Raw genomic sequence first — 12,122 nt, 5'->3', positions numbered from 1 at the left:
ATCCATTTTATTACTCCAGCACTAATACCTAACGACTGAACCTTCTTAACTAACCTTCCATGTGGAACTTTGTCAAAGGCCTTGCTGAAGTCCATATAGACTACATCCACTGCCTTACCCTCGTCAACATTCCTCGTAACTACTTCAAAAAATTCAATAAGGTTTGTCAAACATGACCTTCCACGCACAAATCCATGCTGGCTACTCCTAATCAGATCTTGTCTATCCAGATAATTATAAATACTATCTCTAAGAATACTTTCCATTAATTTACCCACCACTGATGTCAAACTGACAGGTCTATAATTGCCAGGCTTACTTCTAGAACCCTTTTTAAACAATGGAACCACATGAGCAATACGCCAATCCTCCGGCACAATCCCTGTTTCTAATGACATCTGAAAGATCTCCGTCAGAGCTCCTGCTATCTCTACACAAACTTCCCTCAAGGTCCTGGGGAATATCCGGTCAGGACCCGGAGATTTATCCACTTTTAAATTTCTTAAAAGCGCCAGTACTTCCACCTCTTTAATTGTCATAGGTTCCATAACTTCCTTACTTGTTTCCCACACCTTACACCATTCGATATCCTTCTCCTTAGTGAATACCGAAGAGAAGAAATCGTTCAAAATCTCTCCCATCTCCCTCGGCTCCACACATAGCTGACCACCCTGATTCTCTAAGGGACCAATTTTATCCCTCACTATCCTCTTGCTTTTAATATAACTGTAGAAGCCTTTCGGATTTACTTCCACCTTATTTGCCAAACCAAACTCGTAACTTCTTTTAGCTTTTCTAATCTCTTTCTTAAGTTTCCTTTTACATTCTTTATATTCCTCGAGCAATTCCTTTACTCCATGCTGCCTATATCTATTGTAGACATCCCTCTTTTTTCGAACCAAGTTTCTAATATCCCTTGAAAACCATGGCGCTTTCAAACCTTTAATCTTTCCTTTCAACCGAACAGGAACATAAAGATTCTGTACCCTCATAATTTCACCCTTAAATGACCTCCATTTCTCTATTACATCCTTCCCATAAAACAACTTGACCCATTCCACTCTCTCTAAATCCCTGCGCATCTCCTCAAAGTTAGCCTTTCTCCAATCAAAAATCTCAACTCTAGGTCCAGTCCTGTCCTTCTCCATAATTATATTGAAGCTAATGCTATTGTGATCACTGGACCCGAAGTGCTCCCCAACACATACATCTGTCAGCTGACCTATCGCATTCCCTAACAGGAGATCCAACACTGCCCCATCTCTAGTCGGTACTTCTATGTACTTCATCTTCATCGGTGAAGATCGACGCAGATTGGGGGACCGCTTCGACGAGCACCTACAGACAAGTCTGTCTTCCACAACAGACAGGATCATCTCCCGGTTGCCACCGACTTCAACTCTACGTCACATTCCCATTCGGATATGCCCATGCACGGCCTCCTCTACAGCCATGATGATGCCAAACTCAGGTTGGAGGAGCAACATCTCATATACCGTTTGGTTAGACTCCAGCCCCTTGGCATGAACATTGACTTCTCCAACTTCCGGTAATTCTATCCCCCTCCCTTCCTCCATCCCAGTTTCACTCTGCCTGCTCCTCCTGCTGCCTATTCCCCTTTCTAATCATTCCGCATTCTTCTACTACCCATAGTGTTTTCCCCTTACATTCCTTCTTCACCTTTCCTGCTTATCCCCTCCATGCTTCCCCTCCCCCACTCCTTGATATTTCCTGTTGCTGGTTTTTCACCTGGCACCTACCAGCCTTCTCCTTCCCACCCTCCGCCACCTTCTTTATAGGGCCCCTTCCCCCTCTCTCTTCAGTGCTGACGAAGGGTTTCGGTCCGAAACGTTGACTGCTCGTTTCCACGGATGCTGCTCACCTGCTGAGTTCCTCTCGTTGCATGCACATGCAGGTCAACTCTTTGACTGATTATGGAGAATGTTTTAAGTTAATAACTCATCTCCTTCTACCTTAGACCAAGAACTTATCAATGATCCCTGCTGTGGAAACTTCCTGGAGGTCCAAGATCCGTATGTTCCACGATTGCTGGACTAAGTGTGTTAAGGTAGGAGTAGATTATGTTGAAAAATAAATGTGCTAGGTTTTCTAAAATTGTCTCCTTCTATCTTAGGCCACAAACCTATCAATCACCCCTCGTAGAAAAGGTGTAGAGGAGATTTACAAGGATGTTGCCTGGACTGGGGGGCATACGTTATGAGCATAGGTTGAGTGAACTCGGCCTTTTCTTCTGGAGCGACGGAGGATGAGAGGAGACCTGGTGGAAGTGTACAGGCTAATGAGGGGCATTGATTGTGCGGATATTCAGAGGTTTTTTTTCTCGGGGCTGTAATGGCTAGGACGAGAGGGCATAGTTTGAACGTGTTTGAAAGTAGGTCAGAGGAGATGTCAGAGTTACGTTTTATTTTTTACGCAGAGTGTGGTGAGTGCATGGAGTGGGCTGCCGGCAGCCGTGGGGTGGTGAAAGCGAAATGGTCTATTAAGAGACACTTGGATGGACACATGGATCTTAGAAATATAGAGGGCTATGGGCAAGCCTAGGTAGTTCTAAGGTAAGGACATTTTCGGCAAATCTTTATGGGCCGAATGGCCTACATTTTGCTGTAAGATTTCTATGTTTCTAACATTATCAAAGTTTTAGATGAAATGCTCAGACTGCACAAACTTACATGGTATACACCGCAAATGCTGGTAAATCTTTGTGGGATGCGAACAAATTCCGCACATCTGAGTCTCAACACTAAAATAATCTCATTCAAGATTGGGGAAGTTACAGTCACACACTACTCTGTTGCTTTTACAACTTTCCGTTAGCTGTCTGCATTCATTTTCCTCTTTCTGCCGGTGCCATTTCAAAAACTTTAGAAACTGAAGCACATATAACTCAGGGTTCTCCTTTATCAACTCTCTTTTACATCCTGAGAGATTTCCAGTGAGAGGGAGAGGATATGAATAGCAGTTCATTATCAGGGTTGCACAGGTCTCTATCCTTCAAATATTGTTGTTGTGCAAGTGTTTAACGTTGGAGTGCAGTGCTGGGTGTGTACAGGACCGTGAGTTCATTGCACACTACAGTGAGATTTATACGTCAGTGTCCTCTATTGAAGGTCTAGATATTGTAGAGTTCACTGTCCCTGTATTCAACTGCTGACCTGTTTGAGCGGTCACATATGCAGGGCATGTTTATACCAGAGACAGACGCTCCCCTTCCGCTTGCAGAATGGGTCAGATGTTGTTAAGAACTTTGTCCTTACAGTCCGGTGCCAGCAGTTCAAACATCATATTTAAATGCATATGGTCTGCGCATTACAAAGGACTAAATAACCCAAAAGATTTACCCATCAAAATAGTCTGAGAGACCCAAAAGTACCTCCTCTTTAGTATCAACGCGCTACAGACTTTCATCATACCTCCCTTCTAATCACGCTGTCCTCCATGTCATTCTCCATAGCTATTTTTTAGCGTGTTGCACCAGATAGTCAGCCATTCTTGACTGGGGCGTGGTGTCGGGATTGGTCTCCTTTCGTATTAACCGTGTCACGATATGAATGTTCCTGACTCGACCGTTGTACTTTTTACGAGGCCGAGTGCCTAGCTCGACGCTCAACCCAGCACGGATGGAAAGCGTGCTCGGGAGTGGCCCGACTTGGTTTCGAACTCGGGAACCTTCGCTCCTGAGGTTGCGCCACCAGCCGGCCTGAGTGAACCCCATTGAATGCAAAGTTTCCGGGAAGGTGAAGCCGGTGATGATACCGGGTTCAGCTGTAAACAGCTGTTTTGTAACTCTAAGGTAACACACACAAAACGGAAAAGAGTAAACAGTTAAAAGGACTCTGATGACGGTTTTCGGCCCGAAACGTCGACAGTCTAATCTTTTCCATAGATACTGCCAGACCTGCTGAGTTCCTCCAGTATTTTGTGTGAGGAAAAGAGTTATCAGTCGACGTTTCTGGCCGAGACCCTTCATCAGGATCTGATTTTGTGTGTGTTGTTTTGTATCTCGAGCCAATGCAGATTTTCTCGTGACTGTATTGTAACTATATTCATCACATTATTTCCATTTACTCAGATGTGGGGGTATAGAATAGGGAGCATGAAGGTAGCTGAATTGTAATACGTTACAGCATTTATCTTTAATGTTTAATGAGTTTCAAAATCCGATTCAGTGGATATTTCACCGCATTCTTTAGCTCCTCTCGGAATTTGCTCTGAGTCATGGCGTAAATACACGTGTTGGTGCAGGAACTGAGACTCTGCAGCATTAGCGATGTGTGATTTGTGATGTAAAGGGGATCCGTAAAAGAATCAAAAACATAACTCATTGAAATCCGTTGATAGAGAGGAAATAACACTAGTAGTCCCCACAGCAATATGAAACTTCCGGTTATGCTGAAGAGCAAAACGATGGATTTGCGTCGGTTCTCCATCTCCCGGTCCTTGTCATTCTCTCCACTCTTTTGTCCTCGGAGCCCCCTGCGGGCTCGACTGGCGGCTAGAATCCGCCTGACAGTCAGAATATTGAACAGCAACATCAGAAAGAATGGGACACAAGGGGTTAAAATGCGGTCAAACAACTCATATGCCGCCCATGAGGGAGAGCTTGTAAAGCTCGTTGTAGCAACACAACCCCAGGCTATACCATCCTTTATTTCTCTAGACCTGAATGCAAAACTCCATGGGACAGTCTCCAAACAGGCCAACACACTCACTGTCCCGATAACCACAGCCGCCGTTCTCTCGGTGCAATATTTTGTTTTCAGCTTCTCACAGCAAATAGCCACAAACCGATCGACGGTGAAAGCGACAGTCAGCCAGACTGAGGTCACAGTGCTCGCAGAAACCAACCATTGACCGAGTCTGCACACGGGAGTGATGAACAGGAATGATTGGGGAAAATAAATCAGAGCAGTCACCCTGAGCAGCGGATCGGAGATAACGACCAGGAGATCGTACCACCAGGTAACGAGTGACACATTTGGAGAGACCGCACTTTCCCCGGGACAGGATCACAATCGCCACCAAGTTCACTGGAAGAGAGACAGGGAACAGCAAGTTGAGAAAATACTGAGTAGAAGCCAATGCAGCAGTTTTTGTGGATCCTGTAATATTTCCACTTTATTGTTGTAATTAGCGGTGGAGGTTCGAGAGAGGGCGCAGAGCTGGCGGAGACAGAAAAGGAGTTTACATAGTAAAATAAAGTCAATATGATCTGAATACGGATTCCTTACTGATGACTGAAATGTGAAGTGGCAGCAGAAAGCTAAAACTGGATAACTACCTCCTCAGAGTCAATACTGGATGGAACATTTTCTACCGGTAACTTCCGCGTCTCGTCTGGATGAAATGAATAAATCCGGATGCTGATGGCGGGATTCTTCCAATAGACAATCATCAACTTCCAAGGCGATCCCTGCCAGCGTCATAACAGGCGAAGGACGGACCAAAAACAGGAAATGTTGGAAACGCTCATGCGCGCAAAACAGATTATGTGGGAAAACAGTTAAAGTATCTCTCCTCAGAAATGTTTCAGAGAGACCCCTGACACGAGTGTTAACAGGTTTCTCTTTCCATACAAGCTGCTTGCTTCTCGGTGTTTCCAGCATTCCCCGAGTTTGTTTCCTACTCCAGCATTTGCTCCTCACTGACTTTACAACAGAACATCGACTAATTCCAACAGATGCTGCGCAGTCTGACACAACCTCACAGACAGACATGACGCCTCCCACTGAATCCATCACAGGGAGGCAGGGGAGAGGAATTCAAACTCGGTGCCATAGTCAGATGTCTGTAACAGTGTCAGATGTATATAATATAAAACATTTCACAGTATTGATAACTATGAAGAACCACGTCGGTTGTGTTAATTGACTCAGCATCGAACTCATTGTGTTGTCCATCATCTGCTTTATATTCAGTCATATCGCAGACATTTATTAAAAATTAACAAGTTTCGTGTTACATCACGGAACTACTCACATTTGCTGAAGTGTTACCTTAGTCGCTGGTTTGATTATTGCTCCTAAGTAGACAATCACTCACATTCAGATGCAGACCATCAAATGTCAAATGCAAGCGACCAATTGGTGTAAGTTACGCGTGCTGTATAAACACAGTATCTGCATATGCAGTGCAGCTACTACAGTACCAAAAGCATAGAGCCGAAAGTTTCATTATTAATCAGAAACTGCTGGAAAAACGCTATCTGACCCGTTCAGTTCCACTGAAATTGGCCGATGCGCTGAACTCCTGCAGAGGTTTGTTTTTGGATAGAAATCCCAGCATCTAGAGTCCCGGTGTTTCCACTCCATTCCTGAAATGCAGAATTCTGGGACTGGAATATGATTGTTTAAACCCACGGCAGAATCAATCACAACACTGGGATTAAACTTCAACATCCACCCACGACAGCTGAAACTGCGGCTTACCGGGAATTCCAAAGGCTGAAAGAAAAGGATAGTAAACGTCTTCAAACCGCCAGATGACTGGATACACCATTTCAGTGAGAATCTGTGATTTCTGTTGCTCCTGTATTCACAGCTCCAGCAGACAGCTGATGCATTCAAAGCGGCCCTGCTTTATTCAGAGGATCTGTCTCCAGAGAGACGGTTATACACTTCACTAACTTTCTTAGTTACAGTTGCTTGAACAAACACTTTAATTCAATACCATCGTCTCTATTGTAAATATTGGTGCGATTGGAGACAAATAAATCAAAATTCTTTGGCATTACCTCAGCAGCGTCCCTGGTGGAAATAGGCCGGTAGTTTTACCTTCAAAGATTGAGCATTGTCACGGAGCAGCTGCACTTACAGATTTAATCTTTTAGTTGGCTAATTATTCATCTCTGAACGGAGACCAGCTACACTGACCGATCCCTACCTCTGTCCCTGCAGTTTTTCCATTTTGAACTGTCTTTCAGTCCTTCAGCTTCTTCCTGGTGACAGTCACACTCACACATACACACGCACACAGAAACAATTGCACAAATATATTTCTATGTTGTCGTGATTGCCCTGTTATATATACTATTTTTTATAAGTTACTAAAAATTGTACAGTGCAAATTTAGTCAGAGACATAACGTCAGGAGTTTTACTTCTCACATATATGAAGGATGTAAGTAATGAAGTCAATACAATTCGAAATACACAAACACAGATACAATAGAGAGACCGAGATCGGGATGGAAGCGGTAAAATGAGCCCGTTGCTAATGTACACACACGAGAATATCTGAAGATGTTGGCAATGCAGGGCAACACAAGGAACTCTGCTGAGTTCCTCCAGCATTTTGTGTGTCATGTTGCTGATGTTACTGTCTTTAATAGATATCTCAAATCTGTCAAAAGTCAAAAGAAATCGAGAGTAAATATATCAGTCTGCAAAGGAATGGGCAGACTTCTAAATAATACAATACTATACTGAAAATTGGCAGTTGAACAGGTGCATGGCGGCTGGAAATGAACAAGAGAAAGACAAGCCTGAGGTAAATTGTTAGGGAGGTGGAGAGAGAGAGAGAGAGAGAGAGAGAGAGAGAGAGAGAGAGAGAGAGAGAGAGAGAGAGAGAGGCCGATAGGAAAACTGAAAAATAGCAAATAGATACTTCAAGCAGGCAGAAAGACAGCCAGAAACTGATGTATAGATTTCAGGATTGTGGTGTTCCTCCTGTATCTTCTCGTGTTCTCGTGTCAGGTACAGTGTGAGAGTGTGCGGTTCACACTGTACCTGTCAGTCTATGATGCAATGTGATACTGCGCCGGACTGAAAGGAGGGAAGAAAACTGTGAATCCTGTTAGCTCTATCTTGAGTACTAGCCTACAGAGTACCCAAGAATTCTTTAGGGAGTGTTGTTTCAGAAAGGCAACGTCCATTATTAAGGACCTCCAGCACCCATGGCATGCCCCTTTCTGACTGTTCCCATCAGGTGGGAGGTACAGAAGCCTGAAGTCACACATTCAGTGCCTGAGGGACAGCTTCTTCCCCTCTGCCATTCGATTCCTAAAACGGACATTATATCTTTCGACAATACCTCACTTTATTTCTAATATACGGTATTTCTGATTTGCACTTTAAAGAAAAATCATTCAGTATACTTATACAGTAATTGATTTACCTTTTTATTTGGTGTCATTATTATTATTTTTATAATCTTTATATTATTATTATTATTATTTCTCTCTTCTCCGTTTTGCATTGCATTGAACTGCTGCTACAAAGATAACACATTGCACGTCACATGCCGGTGAAAATAAACCTAATTCGAATTCTGATTCTGAGAGTGTGGGCTTCATTCTGTACCTGTCAGTCTCCGATACAGTGTGAGAGTGGGTTTCATTCCTTATCTGTCAGTCTATGTTTCTGTGTGAGGTTGTTCAGTTTATTGTGCATCTGGCAAATCACTCTGTAAAGAATTGCTTTCTGACGTTAGTCTGAAATCTCCCTTTAACCAGTCTTCACGTTTCTTTGGTGATGGATTAATTTTGAAGTAGCAGTTGGCATCCTACTTACCTCAACCCTTAATAATTCTGAACTCTTTTATCATATCTCCTCTCATTATATGTCAACTTAGACCAAATAGATTTACTTCTTTCAATCTTTATGCATACATGATACCCTGCAGTCCTGCAATGAGCGTAGTCGCCCTTCCCTGATCTCTTTCCAATGCCTTCACATCCCTTACAAAATATGGATATCAAAATCGTACACAGTTCTCAAGGCGTGGTCTCAGTGAATGAAACAGCTTAAGGAGATGTCTCTACCTCTATATTGCTCTGAGCGCATGAAATAGTCCAACATTATATTAGCATCGTAATGGCTTCAACGCATTGTCTAGATGTTGATAGTGATGTCTTCCAGGAGACTCAAATCCTTCTGAAAGATGTGGCTTTGGAGATTGTGGAGGCAATGGAAATGATCTTCTAGGAATCTATATACTCTGGCACGGTCCTGAATGACTGGAAGGTCGCAAATGTAGTTCCGCTGTTTAAGATAGGAAGGAGGCAGCAAAAATAAAATTACAGACTTATTAGTCTGACATCGGTAGTTGGAACGTTATTGGAGTCAACCCTCAGCGATAAGGTTATGAAATGCCTCGAGGTGCATGACAATATAGGCCCAAGCCAGCATGGTTTCATGAAGGGAAGATCCTGCCTCACCAACCTATTGGAAATTTTTGAGGTAATCTCAAATATGATTGATTAGGTAGAGGCTGTGGAGGTTGTGTATTGGGATTTTCAAAATGTCTTCGATTAGGTGCCGCATAACAGGTTGCTTAATAAGATGAGAGCCCATGGAATTACAGGAAAGATATTGGAATGGGTGGAGCATTGCCTAATAGGCAGAAAGAAAAGGGTGGGCATAAAAGGTTCCTGCTCTGTTTGGTTGTCGGTTACTAGCGGTGTTCCGAAGGGGTCGGTGTTGGGGTGGCTTCTTTCTACACTGTATATGATTTAGATTATGGATTAAATGGTTTTGTGGCTAAGTTTGCGGATGACACTAAGAAAGGTGGAGGAGCAGGAAGTGTTGAAAAAACGGAACGGTTGAAGTGAGACTTGGTCAGTTAGGAGAGAGGGCAACGAAATGGCAGATGAGATACAATGTTGAGAAATGTGCGGTTATACATTTTGGAAGAAGAAACAATTAGGCAGATTATTATTTAGACGGGGAGAAAAATCTAAAATTGGAAATGCAAAGGGACTTGGGGGTCTTCGTGCAGGATACCTGAAGGTTAACCACCAGGTTGGTGCGGCAGTAAGGGAAGCAAATGCTAGACATTCATTTCAAGAGGAATTGTGTATAAGATAAGGAGCTGTTGGTGACGCTCTATGGGGCACTGGTGAGACCTCATTTGGAAGACTGTATGCAGTTTTTGGCCCCCTATCTTAGAAGGGATGTGCTGATTTTGGAGAGAGTTCAGAGAAGATTTTCGAGGATGATTCTTGTAATGCAGGGGCTAACATATGAGGAGCGTTTGTCGGCTCTTGTACTGTATTCATTAGAATAAAGAAGAATGAGAGGGGTTCTCATAGAAACATTTCGAATGTTGAAATGGTTGGACTGAATAGATGTGGAAAGGCTGTTTCGTTGGTGGGTGAGTCCAGGACAAGAGGCCACAGTCTTAGAATTAGAGGGTGCCGATTTAAAACAGAGATAAGATGGGTTTTTTTTTATCCAGATGGTCGTGGATTTATAGAATTCGTTGCCACATACAACTGTATAGGTCCGATCATTGAGGGTGTTTAAAGAGGAGATTGTTAGGTATATAATTAGTCAGGGTATCAAGGGATATGGGAAAAAAGCCGGAAATTGGAACTAGATGGAAAAATAGTTTAGCTCATGGTGGAGTGGAGGAGCAGACTCGATGGGCCGAATAGCCCACTTCTGCTCTTTTGTCTTGTCATGTGATCCTGTGACATGAGGAACACAAAACTGTACACAGTACTGAAGGTGAGGCCTCAGCATCACATCCCTGCTCTAATAATGTAGACCTCTGAAATGAATGCTCACATTGCATTTGCCTTCCTCACCACCAACTTATCCTCTAAGTTAACCTTTAGAGTGTTGCGCACAAAGACTCCAAAGTCTTTTTGCCTCTGAGATTTTTTGATTTTCTTCTTATTTAGAAAATAGTATGCACATTTATCACCACCACCTAAAGGCATGACAATCGATTTTCCAATATTATATTTCATTTGCGAATTCCTTGCCATTTCTCCTAATCTGTCTGAGTGCTTCTGCATCTTACCTGTTTCCTCAACACTACCTGCCCCACCACCATTCTTGAGATCATCGAAAGCTTGGCAACAAATCCATCTATTTCATCATCTATTTCAATTATATACAACAAAAAGTAATGGTCCCAACACCAATCCCTGCGGAACACCACAAGTCACTGTCATCATCCAGACAAGGATCCTTTTATTCCCATTTGTTGCAACACTGTTCTCATCAGATGCTTTTACAACTCGGTGTTTATAAATGTTTCTCTTATCTTACCCACGATGCACGTTCAGCTTACTGGTAAGTAGTTAAATTGGTCAGTGCAGTCATCAAATCTATATACCAGGAAAATGTAAGCCCATTTCAAGTACTTAAGGATTTCATAAATCTTCACAGAGTTTTGAAAAATCCTTGTTTTTGTTTGTTTGTATTTTCAATCATAGACTTCATTAAGTACCCTTGGGTATACATATGTTGTCCGACACTGAGATTTATTAATTTTCAACCTTTTCAGCTGAAGCAGGACCTTACCTACTAAGATCTCTGAATCATTTTAAGCAACTTTATTTTTAACATGTTTGCGTGTGAAAACTTTCGGAAAATAAGGGTTAAGCGTATCCACTATGTCCTCCTCTGCATAATTGCACACCCCACTGTCATTCCTAATACACTTAACTTTCAACTTAACATTTATTTTGTGAATGATGCATTGACAATATCTCTCTGTCAATCTTAATATTATCATAAATATCCTTCTGAGCAAATTCAGCAATCTGAATTCCCCACTTGACTTTGTTTCACATATTTGCATATGCCCTATGGTTAAAAAGTATTACTATTTTGTTCTGTATTCCTCACTTAATTGTCTTTTCTTCAATATTTTATAAATCTTTGCTTAGCCATGTAGTTGATCTATTGTTTTCTTTCGCATCTCCTTGCCTTGGGAATGAACATTTCCTGCACTACATATATTACCTATTTAAATAGATGCCATTGTCCCTCAATTGACACAATCACAATCAGTTTCTTCCAGTTTACCTTCTGAGGTCATTGCCATATCTGCACAAACTTCGTCTTTGGAAATTCAATCTAAGGGCTGTCGTTTTTACTGATATACTCCCCGAAAGTACTTGGAGACTAAAAATGTTATGATCACTTGTTCCTGAAGACTCAACGAAGTCCGTGCTCAAAATTGTCCCTTGAATGTTACAGAATATCAGATCTGGACAGGCCTTCCCTCGTTGGTGTATTAGTATGCTGGGTCAAAAATAATGCAGGGTATTGTGGTAGTACAATTGGAAACACTAACAAAATGCAGAACAATGTACAACATCTGCAGAGAAAGATAAATAGTAAAGAGCAAGATCATTATGTGGCAGACTGT

The sequence above is a fragment of the Hemitrygon akajei genome, chromosome 28 (assembly GCF_048418815.1).
Source record: "Hemitrygon akajei chromosome 28, sHemAka1.3, whole genome shotgun sequence".
Taxonomy (NCBI): Eukaryota; Metazoa; Chordata; class Chondrichthyes; order Myliobatiformes; family Dasyatidae; genus Hemitrygon; species Hemitrygon akajei.
The sequence above is the reverse complement of the archived record's forward strand: the minus strand, read 5'-3'. Positions refer to the sequence as shown.